Raw genomic sequence first — 21932 nt, forward strand, 5'->3', positions numbered from 1 at the left:
AAACAGAGAGACATATATAACTTTATATTCTCCATCTAATAGCTAAATACAAATATATACTTATGTATGTATGATTATATACATACACACACATACATACATACATGCATAGTTTTCACACCTAAGCTACACTGCCATTGCAAAGAATGATTTTCCTATCATGAGTGTTGATGCAAAACTGATAATCCAAGCTTAGTGGGGAGATGGGAGGTAAACAAAAGTTCACATAAATTGCCTAAAATTATTAACCCAATCCTTCCTGGGAGACAGTAGAAAAAGCAAAATTTTCAGATGTATATTACAGCAAAAGACAGTAAAATAAATAATGAATTTATAGTGCAATAATGTTTAACTTGCAATAATAAAACGTATGAATTGTTGAAATGTCACTTCTGAAACACTTTCCAATTTACTTCTGTTATCAAATTTATTTAGCTATCTTGGTTTCTGAATTATGCAGTATGCACTTTAGCCTCTCTGGGAGCAGTGGGGAAATCAAAATTTTCAGAGGCGGATTACAGAAAAAGATGTAAAAATAAATAAATGAGTGTACATTGCATAGTGTGTGTCTTTCTATTTTTAAATTATATGCTGCATATCATAATTTTATGGGGTTGGGGTAATTTGGTCTTTATTATACCAGTAATCCATTTCATGTAAAATGTATTGTTTTTATACATTTAACCTTTTCACTGCTGATCCATTTTACACCCTTTTTTGTGTGTTATCCACATAAACCATGTGCTGGTGTTTTTGTTTTTTTTAGCAGACCAAACCATTTTTTAGAAAATAAAGTTAGTTTGCAGAAATCCTCAGAAATGGCAAAAAGCAACTACATGGAATGCAATAAAAAAAGTGATTGTGTTGCTGTGATTTTCAATAATGCACATTTATTTATTTATTTATAAAATATTTTACCAGGAAGGATACATTGAGATTTCTCTCGTTTTCAAGTATGTCCTGGGTCCACAAAACATTGCATTGATACAATAGGGTACAATAAAATACAAGAACAATAATAATACACAATAGATGCAAAAAATTTACATAGAACAGGTAAGAAATATATAATCAACCATGACAGGTGCATTCTGTTTTGAGATATGTATAGAGGGATCTCTTAAAGGATATTAGGCTTGGGGAAGGTTTGAAAGTGTGCGGGAGGTCATTCCATAGCTGTAGCGCTCGGTAGGAAAAGGAGGATCGAGCTGCTTTCTTTTTGTATTGAGGTAAGCTAAATAATGTGCTGGTACTGGATCGGAGGTTATAGGAGGTGGGAATAGCCGGGGAGAGCATTCTGCTCAGGTAGGGTGGGAGCTTTCCAGAAAGGCACTTAAACACAAGGCAGGAAAGATGGAGGGTGCGTCTGGATTCCAGCGTCAACAAGTTTAGTTATTTTAGCATGTCACAAATCACAATGGTGGGTCTTGTAGTTACATTGTAGCACAAAGCGGCAGAACGAGTTATACAATGTATTAAGTTTATTAAGGTGAGTTTGCGGTGCAGGTGCGTATACTAAGTCCCTGTAATCTATGATAGGCATCAGCATTTGCTGTACAATCTTTTCCTTTACTGTAGGGCTGAGGCAAGATTTGTTTCTGTATAGGGCACCTAATTTTGGATAAAGTTTAGATGCAAGTTTTTCTATGTGGAGGCCAAAAGATAGATTAGGGTCTAAGAACATACCCAAGTATTTGAAAGAGTGGACTGCGGTAAGAGTGCAATTGGATTTTGTTTTGATGCGTAGATGGGAATTTTGTAATTTGTGTAATTTAGGCCCAGTTCCAAAGATCATTGTGACAGTTTTGTCAGTGTTTAGGAAGAGTTTGTTTTTTGAGATCCACTTTTCTACCTCTGTGAACTGGTCTTGGAGCACTGCTTCAAGCTGTGGCAGATCAGATTTGTTTGCATAGATTACCGTGTCGTCTGCGTACATGTGTACAGTTGAGGATTTGCAAACATAAGGCAAATCATTTATAAATAATGTGAATAGTAGGGGGCCGAGAATGGAACCTTGGGGAACACCACACGTGACTGGGAGAGGGCGTCACTGTTAGAAACAGAGACATATTGTGATCGATCCGATACATATGATCTAAACCAGGTTAACAGACGATCAGCAATACCAGAGTTTTTTTAGTTTGAGCAGTAGTATGTCATGGTCCACTGTGTCAAAAGCCTTAGCAAAATCAAGGAAAATAGCTCCAGTTAGGTCTCCTTGTTCCATGCCAGTTTGGATGTCGTTGCAAACTTTTAGGAGGGCAGTTGTAGTGGAGTGATTCGGTCAAAAACCTGATTGATCAGGGGTCAGATAGTTAGAAAGTTGGTAATACTCGCATAATTGCGTATGGACGCATTTTTCTAAGATTTTTGACAATACTGGGAGCAATGATATAGGGCGATAGTTAGAAACCAAGGTTAACTCCCCACTTTTATGAATAGGCACTACTCTTGCTCTTTTCCAGAGTTTGGGTATGTATCCAGACACCAAGGATTCGTTAATTAGGGTTTTGACAGGCTTAGCAATTGCCGGTGCACTGAGCTTCAACAGCATTGCTGGGATTTGATCAGGTCCAGACTGGTTTTTCATTTTTAGATTATTAAGGTGTTTCTTAACGACATTGATGGGTACAGGTCTAAAATTGAACTTCTCTATATTGGGTCTTTCATACTGAACTATGGGATGGAAGTTACTTTCTAAATGTGTGAACCAGAAATATTTCTCAATTTAGCAATTGTAAAAAAAAAATAAACATCCTATACTATAATATCTAACTGGATTTTATTCTTGTAGAATCTTGTACTTTTGGAACTTGAAAGATGACCTTCATTACTTTTTTAGCAGGATTTCTTAAATTGCCTTTCATGTGACTAATTTATATACACTTGTTTAGAGCTTAATTTTTTTTGTTTATTTGAATGAGTGCATTTACATTGTTACTGTATTCCTGTAAAATGTAATGAATATATATATATATATATATATATATATATATATATATATAAAAACAAAATAGAAATTAAATAAAAGGTTACTATACTGTTTGTCACTTGCACTATCTTGTATTTTATACAGAAAATATGTAGCAATAAAATATGCCACCATAAAAAATGATACATTTCCTACCCTAGTTTCTCCAAATCAATAAATTACTTGAACCAAATGATCCTTTATAGATTTTCACAAAATGTCACCTATTTTTTACACTTACCAATTATTTACATGCCTGTTTTTATTGGCTCAAAGAAACTACACCAAGAACAAAATAAAATGAGGCTAGCAGTTGCTGCTGGATAATTGTTATTACTATTATGATGACAGCTATAACAACAAATGGTGGGATTTCCTCTTTTAAATGAGCTGTCTTATGATAAAGCTCTGTGGTGAGGAGTGTTTTTAGGGATGTGTTTAGAATTACCAGACCTTCAAAATCAGAGTAATACTGTGATTTATTTGCCCTTGTTCTGAATATTACCTGGCAAATACAAGATCAATTGATGATTTAAGGAGTGTTGTACTACTGTTTATTCAAGGGGGGGGGGGGGTAGAAAATGTCTTTTTTTTATATGCAATTGGCCATGTTCACTATTACTGTTGTGATTACCAGACAGCCACCTGGGTGTATGACTCCTCATATGAAACAGGAATCTCCCCTCTTTAAAAAGAAGGGTTATTTGCACAACTCTAGTGGTTTAAATGGGTACACTACTATGGTACCTTTTAGAGCCTGGTACACCTTAAAAGTCCCTTAGTAGGCGATTGAATGTAATCCATTACGGACTGGGGTTAACTGCCTGTGGCTCTGGTGACATCACAGCTTTTTTGGAGTGCTATTTAGCACCCAGGGCTGGATGTTGCTGAGTCAAAGGATGTGTACCTGGTCCGGTCTTGGAGTGCAGTTCCCTTCCATGTTTTGTATTTTCTCTGGGTGATTACATCCACCTGTGCACCCCTTCTTTGTTCTCAGTCTGTTTGGCTTTGTGAGCTCGCATGATGGTGTGGCTGTGTTAGGGACTCAGGCAATGGAAAGGACCTTGACGTGGTGCCTGAGCTTTCCCATTTGGCCAGATGCGGTAACTAACCTTTACAGTTGTGATTTTATCTTAGCTGTGAGCTAGCTGGTGAGTGCTGGGTGTTTCTATGTGTTGTATTACTTTTTTTTTTGTAATCCCCCTTGTTTATTGCACCCATTCCGGACTGGGGTTAACTGCCTGTGGCTCTGGTGACATCACAGCTTTTTTGGAGTGCTATTTAGCACCCAGGGCTGGATGTTGCTGAGTCACAGGATGTGTACCTGGTCCGGTCTTGGAGTGCAGTTCCCTTCCATGTTTTATATATATATATATATATATATATATATATATATATATATATATATATATATATATATATATATATATATATATATATATATATATATATATATATATATATATATATATGTATTTACAGACATATACACACATAAAAACACAAGTACATATGTATACTCATATAGACATACAGTATATAGAAGTGCATTGGAGCCCTTTATAGTCAAGTAGCTGAAAACATAAAAAAAACATATTTATTTATTACTTTATTCATATATAATAAAGTATTTAACTATTTATTTAATGTAAATATTTCACACTCCAATGTTCTTCACATAGTGGAATATGTTCTAAGTATATATATATATATATATATATATATATATATATATATACACACACACAGTATATATATATATATATATACACACACACACATCTGTGTGTGTGTGTGTATATATACTGTATATATATACTGTATATATATATGTGTGTGTTTGTATATATATTTTACAAAAAACATAATTATATATATATATATATATATAATGTATTTAAGTATAAATAGAACATATTCTTCTATGTGAAGAACATTGGAATGTGAAATATTAATATTTTATGTTGGGTTTGCGCACAAGTAAGAGTGTTAGTTTACTCCCCCACTTTTCACGCTCCATTGATGTCTACAGGGGAAATACTTTAACACAGTCAAAATATTTGATCTTCTGCCTTTTGCTCGTATTGGGTTAAAACTTGTAAGAAAATGTTTTATTTTCAACTTAAAATACGCGTGCTACCTAACACGTGCAAAAAGCATCCTTCTAGCGAAGTTAACGCAAGAGTGCAAAGCACCACTCCACACGTAATCTAGCCCTTTAAATGGTCAGACTCCCCTCTTTTTTTTTTTTTTTTTTTAAGAATAATCTTTATTTAGGAAAAAAGTACAACCTGGGACAAATCAGTCCCACAATTACATAGTAATATATACATGTCATGGGTTTCCCCATTAGGACAGCTAAAATCAAATATTATCCAATATTCTTGCAACAGACTCTGGTAGTACCTTCAACTTGAGATTTTAGAGCATAGAAATTAGCATGTAGCATGACATAACTTCCCATTTTGTAGTAGAAATTAAATCTTAACTTAATGTTCACAATTACGTGGTCCCTTAAGTGTAGTCCAGGAGAGCCCTCAGGCTAATCTCTAGAAGTCATCAGGACCTGTTAAGACTAATGATCAAACACATCTAAATAGAACAATGATACCTTGACATTTTACAGAATATGAAATAAAACCTCTAAAGTCCTAGGCCCAAAGCCCGCCGGACATTGAATATCTGGACTCTTCATACCTCTAATGTCGTACCATTGCACATGTATTAAACTGTAACTCAGTTCACTCTTTAAATCAAGTCAATAAGAAAGAAGAAAAGTCTTGAGGAAAGAGAAGAAGGATAGGAAAAAAAAAGGAGTGGATGGGAGGGGGTGGGGGCCATGGGAAATAGAATCCCAACAGAGAGGCACTCACCGGGATCTTCCGTTCTACTATGATAAACCCCTGTCACCCCTCTCTATTTCCTCCCATGCCATCCAGGTTAAACAATGGAAACCCAACCTCTCCCTGATTTTCAAGGAGAATTCTTCCATAGAGTGCAGGTAGGTCACCATTGTGAGGGATATATGTGTGTCTCTTGTCTCTCAGCCAGTGCCTAGCTATCGCCAGCTTAGCTGCCAATAATATAAGAATACACAGTGTTCTGGCAGGTCTATGCAGTCCGTCCAAACCCAGGTGGAAGAGGACCATACGAACCGTGAGCCCATTAACTAAACCCAACTGTCCCAAGAGACTCTTCTTGGAAACACATATAGCGGATGTTTCTACAGCTGCACCAAATGTGAATGTAGGATCCTGGTCATCCGCACCCCCTCCAGCAAAGCGCAGACCTCAACGGAAAAATATTATGGATCTTGGTCGGAACTCTGTACCATCTTAATAACAGCTTAACAAACAGTTCATAAATGGTGACACAGTGAACCGCATGTTTAGTGGACAACACTGCTCTTTGACACTCTTCCTCTGGGTGGCTAATATCCATCTCCCTCTCCCATTCCAATATGCCCTTCCTGTTGTATGTTGTATAGATCTTATAAGTTTATTAGCCCCCGAGAGCCCCAGTGTCCCGGGTGAGAATCAGGGAGACAGAATAATAAGGCTACAATGGGGTGTATCGGCGATGGATGAGGTGCAACATGCTCCACATGTCTCAGCTCCCTCCAGAGTCTAGGACATGCTTTGAGGACTGGGTTATCAATAGCCACTATAATGTCAGCATGCTGGGAAATCCAAATCAGTTCACCTAATCGGACCGCGGAGGGTAAAATTGCCTGCTCCAGCTGATACTGCCTTGCTCTCTCTTACCACACCCCCCATGCTGAAACGTGAGAGAGTATTGCCGCCTTGTAATATAGATTAATATTTGGTGCTGCCAACCCTCCACAGCGAATTGGCTGTTGGAGCTGGTATAGAGCTTCTCGGCAGCTTCTTTTGCCAAGTGAACTTATTAAAGAGAGACTGAAAATGATTCAACAGGTAGGCAGGGACAGGCAGCGGCACGCATCTAAAAAGGTACATCAATTTAGGAAGTAACATCATTCTCAGTGAATGAACCCTGCCCATCCATGAAACCTCTAAGTTCGCCCACTTATCTAAAGTACATTAAATTCTTTCAGGAGGCGTTCATAGTTTGCTCTAATTACCAATTTAGGGACTGGGGAGAGGATCACTCCCAGGTTCTTGAGTTGTGTGGTCAAACATGCAAGGGGGTAAGACCTCTTTAAACATTGGAATTCCTCTTGAGGAATATTAAGAGCTAAGACCTCAGTTTTGGAATAGTTTAGCCTATAATGGGTAAGCGACCCAAAGTTTTCCAGGATCTTGAAAACCTTGGGAAGGGACTGCTCGGGCTCAGCAATGAACAATGTTAGATCATCCGCGACGAGGGCCAGCTTATGCAAGGTGTCATGGAGCACCAGGCCCCGGATCCCGACACATTGCCTTATTTGTTCTGCCAAAGGTTCGATGGTCAGGACATATAGAAGGGGGGACAGGGGACACCCCTGCCGTGTGCCGTTCAGGATATTAAATGGTTCAGACCGAATCCCCATACCTCTCACCCTGGCAGAGGGAGTCGAGTAAAGGGCCATAACTGCGCCAATATAAAGGGCCAGGAATCCAAAGGATTCTAGTACCTTTCTCATGTAGTCCCACCTCACCCTGTCAAACGCCTTCTCAGCGTCGAGTGACAGGGTGATTAGTGGGAGCCCCAAGGAGGAAGTCTCGGTGAAGATATCTAGTATTCTGCGCGTATTGTCAAAGCCTTGATGGCCTTTCAAAAAGCCTACCTGATCATGATGTATAATCTGTGGCAGAACTAAATTTAGAAGATTGGCCAATATCTTTGAGTAGATCTTGACATCAACATTGATTAACGAAATCAGTCGGTAACTCGCACACAGACTCGGGTATTGCTTGGGGATGGTGAAAAGTTCCACTTCCAGGAACTCCTTCGGGAAAGAGCCCAGTTCAAATGCCCTGTTAAAAACTCTCAGTAAGATCCTTGAGTTTTTTGTAGAAAACTGAGGAGAAGCCATCGGGTCCCGGGTTCCTTGTGCAGTTGTAATGTTCTTATTGAGGTCACCACTTCATCTAAGGTAATTGGGCTCGACAGAGACTCTACTAGGCCTTTCTGGGACCTTAGGAAGGTTGAGCAAACCTAGAAACTGTGTGACCGCCTCCAAATGCGCAGCCGCTCTGCCCTCCTGCGATTCAATCTGGTATAAACCTTTGTAGTAGTTGGCAAAAGCCTCTCCTATGCCTTTGGGTGAGTAGACTCTCCCCTCTTTTGTCTCAATATAGGCTATTTTGTTTGTTTGAGTTTTCTGGCAAAGCTTATGGGCTAATAGGCTGTCCGCCTTGTTCCCTTTATGATAGTATTTGGAATTTAAATAATACAGATTCCTCTGAACTTTCTCTACCTCAAGTTTTTCAATCTGTGCCTTAAGGTCGCTCAGTTCCCTTTGGAGCTGTACCGTGCGGGATTGCTTGTGCCGCTCTCTAAGTGTCAAGTACTCGCAATACAATTGAGCCAATGGCCCATATTTATCAAGGTCTGGCGGACCTGATCCGACACTGCGGATCAGGTCCGCCAGACCTCGCTAAATACGGCGAGCAATACACACCCCCTGCAGACTCGCGGCCAATGGGCCGCCAGCAGGGGGGTGTCAATCAACCCGATCGTACTCGATCGGTTTGATTTCCGGCGATGTCTGTCCGCCTGCTCAGAGCAGGCGGACAGGTTATGGAGCAGCGTCTTTGTGACTGCTGCTTCATAACTGCTGTTTCTGGCGAGTCTGAAATAGAGCCCAATGTCTTACCTCTCTCCCGCCTGCCAAGAGCCTCTTTTTTTAACAAAAAGACCTCTCATGTACGCCTTTAGGGCAGCCCAAATTGTCAGAATAGATATGTCCTCTTTATCATTAAAAGTAAGATACTCAGCCAACTCCCTGCCCCACTCCGTGAGGTGGACATCCTGCATCAGACAATTTGGAATGCACCATTTACCCTTAGGGCTACCCTCAAGCGATTGGTCAAAATGAACAATGACTGCATCGTGGTCAGACCACATGCAGGGCATTATCACTGCTGTCTTGACAGAGTCCAATGAAGCAGCATAACAAAACAGGTCATCAATTCTGGAAAATGATTGGTGCGGCGTGGAGAAAAAAGTGTGATCACACGCATCTGGGTGAAAAACTCACCAGATATAAAAACAAACAAACTGGGAAGCCAGACCTCTGAAACCAAGAGACACACCCTTTCTAGTATGATCTTTACCCTGCGGTTGAAGTCCCCTTCTATCCTTCTGAGGGTCCCAAAGCATATTAAATTCCCCCCCCCATCAAAACCTGGCCCTGCTTAACCTTTTCTACTTTCCCCAGGAGTCTCCTAAGGAAACTCGCTTGATTTACATTCGGCAAGTATAGTGCCACTAAAGTATAGAGGACATTATCTAGACGGCAAACACAAATAACGTAGCGACCCACTGGATCTTGCTCTACAAACTGTGGTTCGTAGGCCAGTTGGTTGCCTATTAATATAGTAACCCCTCTTGCTTTTTTATGATATACTGAAGAAATAGAGGTGGCATACCTACTTGTGTTAAACCTATTAGCCCCTTCACTAGTCCAGTGCGTTTCTTGTAGATAGGCTATATCAACTTTATGTGTAACCAAAGATTTCAGGAGACTTCTTTTAGTAGGGGAATTAAGGCCCCTCACGTTTAAAGTACAAAGCCTCATTTCAGTGTTGTTCAAGGAAGAAAAAAAAAAAAAAAAGGAGGGGGATGGGGAGAGGGAAAAGTAGTGTATAGAGGGAAGGAAGGGAGATAGAGGGTGGGAACGAGAGTAGAGGGGGAGAAGAGAGAAGATAAGAAAGATTAGAGTAGATAGTACTCGAAATAGGGCAGAGACTGCCTAACTCTGCCTAAGCTTGCGAAGGGTAAATAGTACCCCTGTCCGCAAAGATTTCAAATAAAGGGGAGTGCTTCCGCAAAACAGCTGCAAGAGCTCTCCCCCCCGTCAGTGCAAATGAACAAAATGAAACATATTTAACATATACAATCCCCACAGTAAGATGTAAGGCATAGAAAACACAAACCCCCAGCTGATGCAGTCATTGTAAACAGGAGGTGGCCGGTCTATCATAATGGACGCGCCCTTGCCCACCCCGAGCAGACCCCCGGCCCATTGTCAGCCCGTCCGTGGCCACCAGGGAGGGGCATAGACTCCCCTCTTTCAAACAAGCGGTTGCATGTCCCACTTGATACGGCCTCCATAAGAGCCTGCCCCAACAACACAAGCAATTATGAAGTGCCTTTGCATGTGTGACATCATCATGCACTACATCAAATTGGGAAACTAAGAATAAAATGAATGATCATCTGCTCTGTACCTAAAACTTAACCTAATTCAAGCAAAGTGCATGATAAATGTTGCTGTAATATGCATAGCTAGTCAATCCTTGACCTTTCCATTACCATAACAAGCTGTGGGAATTTCTTCTTAAAGGGCCATTATAGTGTTAAAATGACATAGTCTAATTTGCTAGCAACATTTTAAATGGACACTGTACACTAGGTTTTTCTTTGCATGAATGTTTTGTAGGTGAAAAGCCTATCTAGTAATGTTTTTATAAAAATGTATAGTTTTGCTTATTTTTTTTAAGAACATTGTGCTGATTTTTGGACTCCTAACCAAGCCCCACAGTGCCAGATTTATACATGCGTTTATAGACTCCTGCAGGCTCCTGTTTATGTTATCTGTCTTTTTATATGCAGGGAAGGGGGGAGGTGGGAGTGTCTGCTATTTTTGTGTACCCAGCCCCTTTCAGTGGGTGTTCCTACTAACCTCATCAACAGTGCTTCTAAGTAAGTTTTTAAAAGGCTTTATACTGGATTTTTAGATCAGTATCTGTGCATATTCTTCTTTATAGTGGTGTCTATTACATGCCGTTATATGAAAATTAGTGTATACTATCCCTTTAATGCTATGTGTTTAACCCCCACAAAGTCTCAGTGTGCGAATAATGCTGCCGATTGCAGATTGAACCAAAGAGCACTTTGATTTTGCGTACTAATGAAAAGAGCTGTGTTGGTCTCTTTTAAACAGGCAAAACATTTTCAATAATTTTTTATGGCTCTGTTTGCAGCTGTCCGACTGCAAACATTTTGCCCAGAGTGTCTTAGTAAATGGAGTGCATTCAGGAGAGGGGGCAGTTAATAGTGGTGTCCCTCAGTGGTCAGTTCTGGGGCCTGTTTAATATACATATCAGTGATATCAGCAATGGGCTACAGGGGAAAGTATGTCTGCAGATGATAAAAAAATGTGTAATAGAGTTGATGTTTCGAGGGGGGGGGGGGGATGAGAAATTGGAGGATTGGATAAATGACTGGGATCTAAAAAATTAACATTGCAAAGCCTAAAATTATTCATTTAGGATAGGAAAATCCAAACGTTAAATACAGTCAGACTCAATGACACTTTATTGACTGTTACAAATGAAGAACGGGACTTGGGAATTATTATTTCAGATTATTTAAAATATAGTAAACAATATAGTATTGCAGCGAGTAAGGCAAGTAGAATGCTTGGTCGTATTGGTAGAGGTATTTGCAGCAGAAATCGTAAGGTTCTTATAACATGTTACAGATCATTAGTTAGGTTTCATCTTCAATATTGTGTGCAGTTCTAGAGGTCATATCTTCAGAAGGATATAAACAAACTGGAATCTGTGCAAGGGAGGGCTACTACAATGGTACATGGTCTAAAATAATAAAACTTACCAAGAGAGGCTCAATTACCTAAATATGTATAGCTTAGAGTAGAGAAGGGAAAGAAGTGATACAATGGTAATTTTAAAGGGACAGTAAAGTCAAAATTAAACTTTTATGATTCAGACAGAGCATGCAGTTTTAAAGAACTTTACAATTTACTTCTATTTAATTAGCTTCATTCCCTTTGTATTCTTTGTTGAAAAGAATACCTAATTAGGCTCAGGAGCAGCAGTGCAATACTGGGAGTTAGCTGCCAATTGTCTGTACATATAAGCCTCTTGTCATTGGCTCACCAGATTTGTTCAGCTAGTTCCCAGTAGTGCATTGCTGCTACTTCAAAGGATTCCAAATAATGAAGAACATTTTTGGGTATCATGTCCCTTTAAGTCATAAAAAAAAGTACACAGTGACATTAGATTACTTACAAAATGAAACTGACGCAATACACATCAAAGGAACCGAACAATAAAGAATACAACTTTGTAATATATAGGGCTGGGCATTTACCTAGCTATAGTTTAAAGCAGTGATGGGCAACTTCCTAGCACGTGTGTCCTAGATCAATCGTTTACAAAACTTAAAGGGACGCATATACATTTAGGACTATTAAACAAACAAATAATGTCTTTCCTAAACATGTTCAGTAACACAGGGCCAGATTTAAGTGAGTATGCAGAGTACTTTCTGTCTGCTATTTTTCCTTCAGACTTGTGGCCACCCTAAAGCACAGATTTTTAGTTCCACTTTTTCCTAGATTAGTTCTGCTTTTCCACAGGACAGCAAAAACTAGTACCAAGGGCCACATGTAGCCCTGGGGCCACCAGTTGACCATGCCTAGTTTATAGTATAGCTATAAACATCCAGAACTATCAAAAAGCCCTAACTGTAGAATAAACTTATACAAGAAATGGATCTAGCAGTCTTAGCTTTAATAAAACAAGAAAATAAACACTGGATTGAGTGTTCTTATTCAAATAACCAGTAATAACTGTTCCCTATAATCTAGATGAAGAAAACAACCTGTTGGTTTCACTGCTGTGCTTATGTCAAAGGCACTGAATGAATAAAGAGTGCACATTTTGTATGGTAATCACTAGAGAAAGAACTGGACGTATAAATAGCAATTGTTGATCATCCTAAATTGGTTCTAAGACCAAAAAGTTATACAGTTTAGTAAGGATACAAAGTGAATATAGCAAATGGAACAATTTTGACTCCGCTAGGACTTTTTTCTCATAATATATTCCATAGAAACAGACAAATAAGAATTATAATTTGAGGAAATGCAAGTTACCATGTAGATTTATCTACTCTAGCATTCATATATATATTTATTTTCTTTTAGCCCTTGTTAAAGGTGCAAGGACGGGACAAATAAATGGATTAGAGGAGATGGATTAGAAGATTCTCTGGATGAAATATACAATATATCTTTAACAGTTGCCCTGTTCGATAGAAAAGTACAGAACCAGCACTATGTTGTCCAAATTGTATGGATATGCATCCGTGCCCCTAATTCTAATTACTGATATACTACAGGGGGGCACCTCCAGCAATATGTATTGTGAAAGCCAAGCATCCATGCAAAACAACTAAGGTAATATTAATATAAGGTTTAACAATTACTTAAATATAAACTATCTAGATGCACAGTTACACCTGGACAGAACACATTTGAAATACACAGTTTGCTGTATCGTAATATAGTAATTAAAATATCTTGTTAAATCCCCCATGGGGTAAAGACACCACATGGATGACACATGTAGGAGAACAAATTATACTCTTTTTAGCTCACTCCAGTTTTCTGATATAATGAGGAATCCTGTTTCATATTCGACTTCTGCTGTGATATGTGCAGGGTCGCTGGATACCTTGGAGTGGAGTCAGAGGCAGCCTTATGGGGAGCGCAGTGATTCAGAGAATTGTATGGCAACTAAACCTGCAGAGAAAGCAGCATTGTTTGAGACAGTGTGGTGTAGACATCATATTAACTGGGTCTTAATTTTTTTAATGCTCATAACAGTGGGGTGTTTTCTGCAGGGCACCAAGAACCTTCTTTGCTAAACAAGTACTTTGTTTCTGTCAGGAGTTATCCCAATGGTACAATCCTGGATTTTCGTATTTCATCTTTACACATCAACAATCCAGACTCTCTATTATCAGCCCACGAGACAGGCAAATTGGCAGAAAGTTAAAGGAGGTTCACTCCATCCCAAGTTCTCCAGCTCCATTAATTGTATATTAGGTTTATCTTTATTTTGTGTAAAAGACTTTTGTCTAGTTCTCTCTCGGTTGCCTCTAATCCTCATTGAATGCTCAGACAGCAATAATTTCTATTAATCCAGATACAGCTAGCACCATCGTTGTATCTCACTTGACACCAAATGGGTCTGCCAGTGTCAAGTCATTTGAATATGACTCATGTTATTATCATAAGAAATATATCTTGGTTTAGGGTAGTGTGCAAACTACTTACATTATGAAACAGTCAGGGGTAGGATCAAGGTTATCCTGTTTGGTTCTGAGAACAGCTATAGTGCATCTGCTAAAAAGAGAACCCTGCCTGTGACTATGCCTTAGAAGAGACACACTCCTTCTCTAACCCAAATATACTGTCTCCACTTCAGGAGAGGATAATGTTAACAGTTCCTTAATTCTCCTGACTGAGGTGACTGATATTAAAAGGATTGTCAGACTCACAAGAAATTACAATATTTGATAAAAAAGTGGGCTGAACCTCTCAGTCCTGAGGAGCAATGTGCCTTCCATAGGAAATATCCACATAGCCAGTGATCCAAGATCTCGGCAGTGGGGAGAGGGCGTGTATTCAAAGTATGTTTACTCAATATATACTGTGCGTTAACTAAAACTAAAAATGGCATCTGTGTATAAACAGTTCAAATAATACATATCTAACGTTTCACTGTACATTCCGTCGATTTTTTATAATTAAAAATCTTGACACTGTGACTGTCATTCTTACAGGTGTGGGGTTGGTGGGGCTCAGCTCTCTGAACGTGGGTAAGTCAATATGTTTTGGATTGGACAGGGGATGCTTTATTGTTTAACTACTATAATTTAGCCTCTTAAAAGATGATTAAATGTATTTCTCACAATGCTAGGGGACTGAACTCTAATATTAAGAGGAAAAAAGCTCTCAATGAATATAAAGCTTTAGGTGCCCATATCGTTCTCATGCAAGAGTCGCATTTCACAAACTCTTGCACTCCCAAATACTGGGGTAAGATGCTTCCAGTTCAATATCATGCTCCCCATACAAAGAAAAAAATGTGGGGTGTCTTAATTCACTCCTCAATAAATTTTATGAAGAAAAAATAATTATTGATAAAGAAGGGAGGTTCATTATTCTAAGAGGAAAATGAATGACACTCCAGTTATTATTGCTAACTTATATATCCATAATAAGAAACAAGAGCCCTTCTAAGCAAAAAACATAATTTATGCTTACCTGATAAATTCCTTTCTTCTGTTGTGTGATCAGTCCACGGGTCATCATTACTTCTGGGATATAACTCCTCCCCAACAGGAAATGCAAGAGGATTCACCCAGCAGAGCTGCATATAGCTCCTCCCCTCTACGTCACTCCCAGTCATTCGACCAAGAATCAACGAGAAAGGAGAAACCAAGGGTGAAGTGGTGACTGGAGTATAATTTAAAAGATATTTACCTGCCTTAAAAAACAGGGCGGGCCGTGGACTGATCACACAACAGAAGAAAGGAATTTATCAGGTAAGCATAAATTATGTTTTCTTCTGTTATGTGTGATCAGTCCACGGGTCATCATTACTTCTGGGATACCAATACCAAAGCAAAAGTACACGGATGACGGGAGGGATAGGCAGGCTCATTATACAGAAGGAACCACTGCCTGAAGAACCTTTCTCCCAAAAATAGCCTCCGAAGAAGCAAAAGTGTCAAATTTGTAAAATTTGGAAAAAGTATGAAGCGAAGACCAAGTTGCAGCCTTGCAAATCTGTTCAACAGAGGCCTCATTCTTAAAGGCCCAAGTGGAAGCCACAGCTCTAGTAGAATGAGCTGTAATTCTTTCAGGAGGCTGCTGTCCAGCAGTCTCATAGGCTAAACGAATTATGCTACGAAGCCAGAAGGAGAGAGAGGTAGCCGAAGCCTTATGACCTCTCCTCTGACCAGAGTACACGACAAACAGGGAAGACGTTTGTCGAAAATCCTTAGTTGCCTGCAAGTAGAACTTGAGGGCACGAACTACATCCAGATTGTGTAGAAGACGTTCCTTCTTTGAAGAAGGATTCGGGCACAGGGAAGGAACCACGATCTCTTGATTGATGTTCCTGTTAGTGACTACCTTAGGTAAGAACCCAGGTTTAGTACGCAGAACTACCTTATCTGAATGAAAAATCAAATAAGGAGAATCACAATGTAAAGCTGATAACTCAGAGACTCTCCGAGCCGAAGAAATAGCCATTAAAAATAACACTTTCCAAGATAACAACTTTATATCAATGGAATGAAGGGGTTCAAACGGAACTCCTTGTAGAACGTTAAGAACAAGGTTTAAACTCCATGGCGGAGCAACAATTTTAAACACAGGCTTGATTCTAGCTAAAGCCTGACAAAAGGCCTGGACGTCTGGATTTTCTGACAGACGCCTGTGCAACAAGATGGACAGAGCTGAGATCTGTCCCTTTAATGAACTAGCCGATAAACCCTTTTCTAAACCTTCTTGTAGAAAGGACAATATCCTAGGAATCCTAACCTTACTCCAGGAGTAACCTTTGGATTCGCACCAGTATAGGTATTTACGCCATATCTTATGGTAAATCCTTCTGGTAACAGGCTTCCTAGCCTGTATCAGGGTATCAATAACCGACTCAGAAAAACCACGTTTTGATAAAATCAAGCGTTCAATTTCCAAGCAGTCAGCTTCAGAGAAGTTAGATTTTGATGTTTGAATGGACCCTGTATCAGAAGGTCCTGTCTTAGAGGTAGAGACCAAGGCGGACAGGATGACATGTCCACTAGATCTGCATACCAAGTCCTGCGTGGCCATGCAGGCGCTATTAGAATCACTGATGCTCTCTCCTGTTTGATTTTGGCAATCAATCGAGGAAGCAGCGGGAAGGGTGGAAACACATAAGCCATCCCGAAGTTCCAAGGTGCTGTCAAAGCATCTATCAGAACCGCTCCCGGATCCCTGGATCTGGACCCGTAGCGAGGAAGTTTGGCGTTCTGGCGAGACGCCATGAGATCTATTTCTGGTTTGCCCCAACGTCGAAGTATTTGGGCAAAGACCTCCGGATGAAGTTCCCACTCCCCCGGATGAAAAGTCTGGCGACTCAAGAAATCCGCCTCCCAGTTCTCCACTCCCGGGATGTGGATTGCTGACAGGTGGCAAGAGTGAGACTCTGCCCAGCGAATTATCTTTGATACTTCCATCATTGCTAGGGAGCTTCTTGTCCCTCCTTGATGGTTGATGTAAGCTACAGTCGTGATGTTGTCCGACTGAAACCTGATGAACCCCCGAGTTTTTAACTGGGGCCAAGCCAGAAGGGCATTGAGAACTGCTCTCAATTCCAGAATGTTTATTGGTAGGAGACTTTCCTCCTGATTCCATTGTCCCTGAGCCTTCAGAGAATTCCAGACAGCGCCCCAACCTAGTAGGCTGGCGTCTGTTGTTACAATTGTCCAGTCCGGCCTGCTGAATGGCATCCCCCTGGACAGATGTGGCCGAGAAAGCCACCATAGAAGAGAGTTTCTGGTCTCTTGATCCAGATTCAGAGTAGGGGACAAGTCTGAGTAATCCCCATTCCACTGACTCAGCATGCACAATTGCAGCGGTCTGAGATGTAGACGTGCAAAGGGTACTATGTCCATTGCTGCTACCATTAAGCCGATCACCTCCATGCATTGAGCTACTGACGGGAGTTGAATGGAATGAAGGACACGGCATGCATTTAGAAGCTTTGTTAATCTGTCTTCTGTCAGATAAATCTTCATTTCTACAGAATCTATAAGAGTCCCCAAGAATGGAACTCTTGTGAGAGGAAAGAGAGAACTCTTCTTTTCGTTCACTTTCCATCCATGCGACCTTAGAAATGCCAGAACTAACTCTGTATGAGACTTGGCAGTTTGAAAGCTTGAAGCTTGTATCAGAATGTCGTCTAGGTACGGAGCTACCGAAATTCCTCGCGGTCTTAGTACCGCCAGAAGGGCACCCAGAACCTTTGTGAAGATTCTTGGAGCCGTAGCCAATCCGAATGGAAGAGCTACAAACTGGTAATGCCTGTCTAAGAAGGCAAACCTTAGATACCGGTAATGATCTTTGTGAATCGGTATGTGAAGGTAAGCATCCTTTAAATCCACTGTGGTCATGTACTGACCCTTTTGGATCATGGGTAAGATTGTCCGAATAGTTTCCATTTTGAACGATGGAACTCTTAGGAATTTGTTTAGGATCTTTAAATCCAAGATTGGCCTGAAAGTTCCCTCTTTTTTGGGAACCACAAACAGGTTTGAGTAAAACCCTTGTCCTTGTTCCGACCGCGGAACCGGATGGATCACTCCCATTAATAACAGATCTTGTACACAGCGTAGAAACGCTTCTTTCTTTATCTGGTTTGTTGACAACCTTGACAGATGAAATCTCCCTCTTGGGGGAGAGAATTTGAAGTCTAGAAGGTATCCCTGAGATATGATCTCTAGCGCCCAGGGATCCTGAACATCTCTTGCCCAAGCCTGGGCGAAGAGAGAGAGTCTGCCCCCCACTAGATCCGGTCCCGGATCGGGGGCCCTCGATTCATGCTGTCTTAGGGGCAGCAGCAGGTTTCCTGGCCTGCTTGCCCTTGTTGCAGGACTGGTTAGGTTTCCAGCCTTGTCTGTAACGAGCAACGGCTCCTTCCTGTTTGAGTGCAGTGGAAGTTGGTGCTGCTCCTGCTTTGAAATTCCGAAAGGGACGAAAATTAGACTGTCTAGCCTTAGCTTTGGCTTTGTCTTGAGGTAGGGCGTGGCCCTTACCTCCTGTAATGTCAGCGATAATTTCTTTCAAACCGGGCCCAAATAAAGTTTGCCCCTTGAAAGGTATATTAAGTAATTTGGACTTAGAAGTTACATCAGCTGACCAGGATTTTAGCCACAGCGCCCTACGTGCCTGAATGGCGAATCCTGAGTTCTTAGCCGTAAGTTTGGTTAAATGTACTACGGCCTCCGAAATGAATGAATTAGCTAGTTTAAGGACTCTAAGCCTGTCCGTAATGTCGTCCAGCGTAGCTGAACTAAGGTTCTCTTCCAGAGACTCCATCCAAAATGCTGCCGCAGCCGTAATCGGCGCGATGCATGCAAGGGGTTGCAATATAAAACCTTGTTGAACAAACATTTTCTTAAGGTAACCCTCTAATTTTTTATCCATCGGATCTGAAAAAGCACAGCTATCCTCCACCGGGATAGTGGTACGCTTAGCTAAAGTAGAAACTGCTCCCTCCACCTTAGGGACCGTTTGCCATAAGTCCCGTGTGGTGGCGTCTATTGGAAACATCTTTCTAAATATTGGAGGGGGTGAGAACGGCACACCGGGTCTATCCCACTCCTTAGTAACAATTTCAGTTAGTCTCTTAGGTATAGGAAAAACGTCAGTACTCGCCGGTACCGCAAAGTATTTATCCAACCTACACAATTTCTCTGGTATTGCAACAGTGTTACAATCATTAAGAGCCGCTAAAACCTCCCCTAGTAATACACGGAGGTTCTCCAATTTAAATTTAAAATTTGAAATATCTGAATCCAATCTGTTTGGATCAGAACCGTCACCCACAGAATGAAGCTCTCCGTCCTCATGCTCTGCAAGCTGTGACGCAGTATCAGACATGGCTCTAGTATTATCAGCGCACTCTGTTCTCACCCCAGAGTGATCACGCTTGCCCCTTAGTTCTGGTAATTTAGCCAAAACTTCAGTCATAACAGTAGCCATATCTTGTAATGTTATCTGTAATGGCCGCCCAGATGTACTAGGCGTCACAATATCACGCACCTCCCGGGCGGGAGATGCAGGTACTGACACGTGAGGCGAGTTAGTCGGCATAACTCTCCCCTCGCTGTTTGGTGAAATTTGTTCAATTTGTACAGATTGGCTTTTATTTAAAGTAGCATCAATACAGTTAGTACATAAATTTCTATTGGGCTCCACCTTGGTATTGGAACAAATGACACATGTATCTTCCTCTGAATCAGACATGTTTAACACACTAGCAAATAAACTTGCAACTTGGTTACAATCTTATTTAACAAAAACGTACTGTGCCTCAAAGAAGCACTAAACGATTAAATGACAGTTGAAATAATGAACTGAAAAACTGTTATAGCATCAATCCTTGAAAACAACACAACTTTTAGCAAAGGTTTGTTCCCATTAGTAAAGTAACAATAATTAAATTTGAAACGTAAAAATTACAGAGCAACGTTTTTAATCACAGTCAATATATAAGTCTCACAGCTCTGCTGAGAGAATCTACCTCCCTTCAAAGAAGTTTGAAGACCCCTGAGTTCTGTTAGAGATGAACCGGATCATGCAGGAAATACAAGAGTAACTGACTGGAAATTTTTGATGCGTAGCAAAGAGCGCCAAAAACGGCCCCTCCCCCTCACACACAGCAGTGAGAGAGAAACGAAACTGTCACAATTAAAACAAGCAACTGCCAAGTGGAAAAATAATGCCCAAACATTTATTCACTCAGTACCTCAGAAAATGCAAACGATTCTACATTCCAGCAAAAACGTTTAACATAATAAATACCTATTAAAAGGTTTAATGTACTTTTTACAGAGTAATTCCAGTGAAGTACCATCCCCAGAATACTGAAGTGTAGAGTATACATACATGTCATTATAACGGTATGGCAGGATTTTCTCATCAATTCCATTCAGAAAATAAAAACTGCTACATACCTCAATGCAGATTCATCTGCCCGCTGTCCCCTGATCTGAAGCTTTTACCTCCCTCAGATGGCCGAGAAACAGCAATATGATCTTAACTACTCCGGTTAAAATCATAGTAAAAACTCTGGTAGATTCTTCTTCAAACTCTGCCAGAGAGGCAATAACACGCTCCGGTGCTATTGTAAAATAACAAACTTTTGATTGAAGTTATAAAAACTAAGTATAATCACCATAGTCCTCTCACACATCCTATCTAGTCGTTGGGTGCAAGAGAATGACTGGGAGTGACGTAGAGGGGAGGAGCTATATGCAGCTCTGCTGGGTGAATCCTCTTGCATTTCCTGTTGGGGAGGAGTTATATCCCAGAAGTAATGATGACCCGTGGACTGATCACACATAACAGAAGAAATAGGTAAATTATTAACTTACTAAAGATATTGGCTCATAATAGGAGGATATTTTAACACAGTTATAAATGCCAAGATTGACAGAAGTTTGTATCGCCATTCTCTAGATAGAAGGGACTCGCAAACTATAATGAAAGACTTTTCATCTGGCTTTTATCTCATTGACAGCTGGAGAGCAGTTAATAGGACACATAGAGATTATACCTACTATTCACCAGAACATAAATCATTCTCGCAAATTAACTATTTTGTTAATTAGCTAAACTTTAATGCCCTTGGTCAGAACACAGAGTAGTTGCATTAACTTTTTCAGGAAATGTCGATCTAGCTCACACATCCTCAAACTTGGCCCTCCAAAGGTTTTGGAACTACATTTACCATGATGCTCAGACAGCTGATATGCTGGCTAAGCATAATAGGAAATGTAGTTCCAAAACCTCTGGAGGGCCAAGTTTGAGGATGTCTGATCTAGCTAGACATAAATCATCGTCACAAATCCACTCATTATTTGTCAAAAAGTTACAAAAGGACATCCAACACTTCCTATATGAAAACAACCTCTAACCTGCTTTATGTATGGGGAGCACTAAAGACCTATGAGGTATTTTAATTAAAGAATCCAATACACAAACCAAACTTAGATCACAAAGAATAATAACATTAAAAAAAGAAATCAAGCAATTACTTCAGGCATTTACAAAAGACCTAATGCCCCACCCCCCCAGATCTATCAAAAAACAAAGATGAGTTAGAAGAATTACTATCTGCTGATGCAGCCAGATCTATTAAAAACAGAGATCCCAAATACTTCATTTTTGCTAGCAAGCCTGAAAACATGTTAGCCGATAAACTCAAAGAAATAACTAGATTTACCTCAATACTCCAAATTC

This window comes from Bombina bombina, chromosome 3, assembly GCF_027579735.1.
Source record: "Bombina bombina isolate aBomBom1 chromosome 3, aBomBom1.pri, whole genome shotgun sequence".
NCBI classification, from domain to species: Eukaryota; Metazoa; Chordata; class Amphibia; order Anura; family Bombinatoridae; genus Bombina; species Bombina bombina.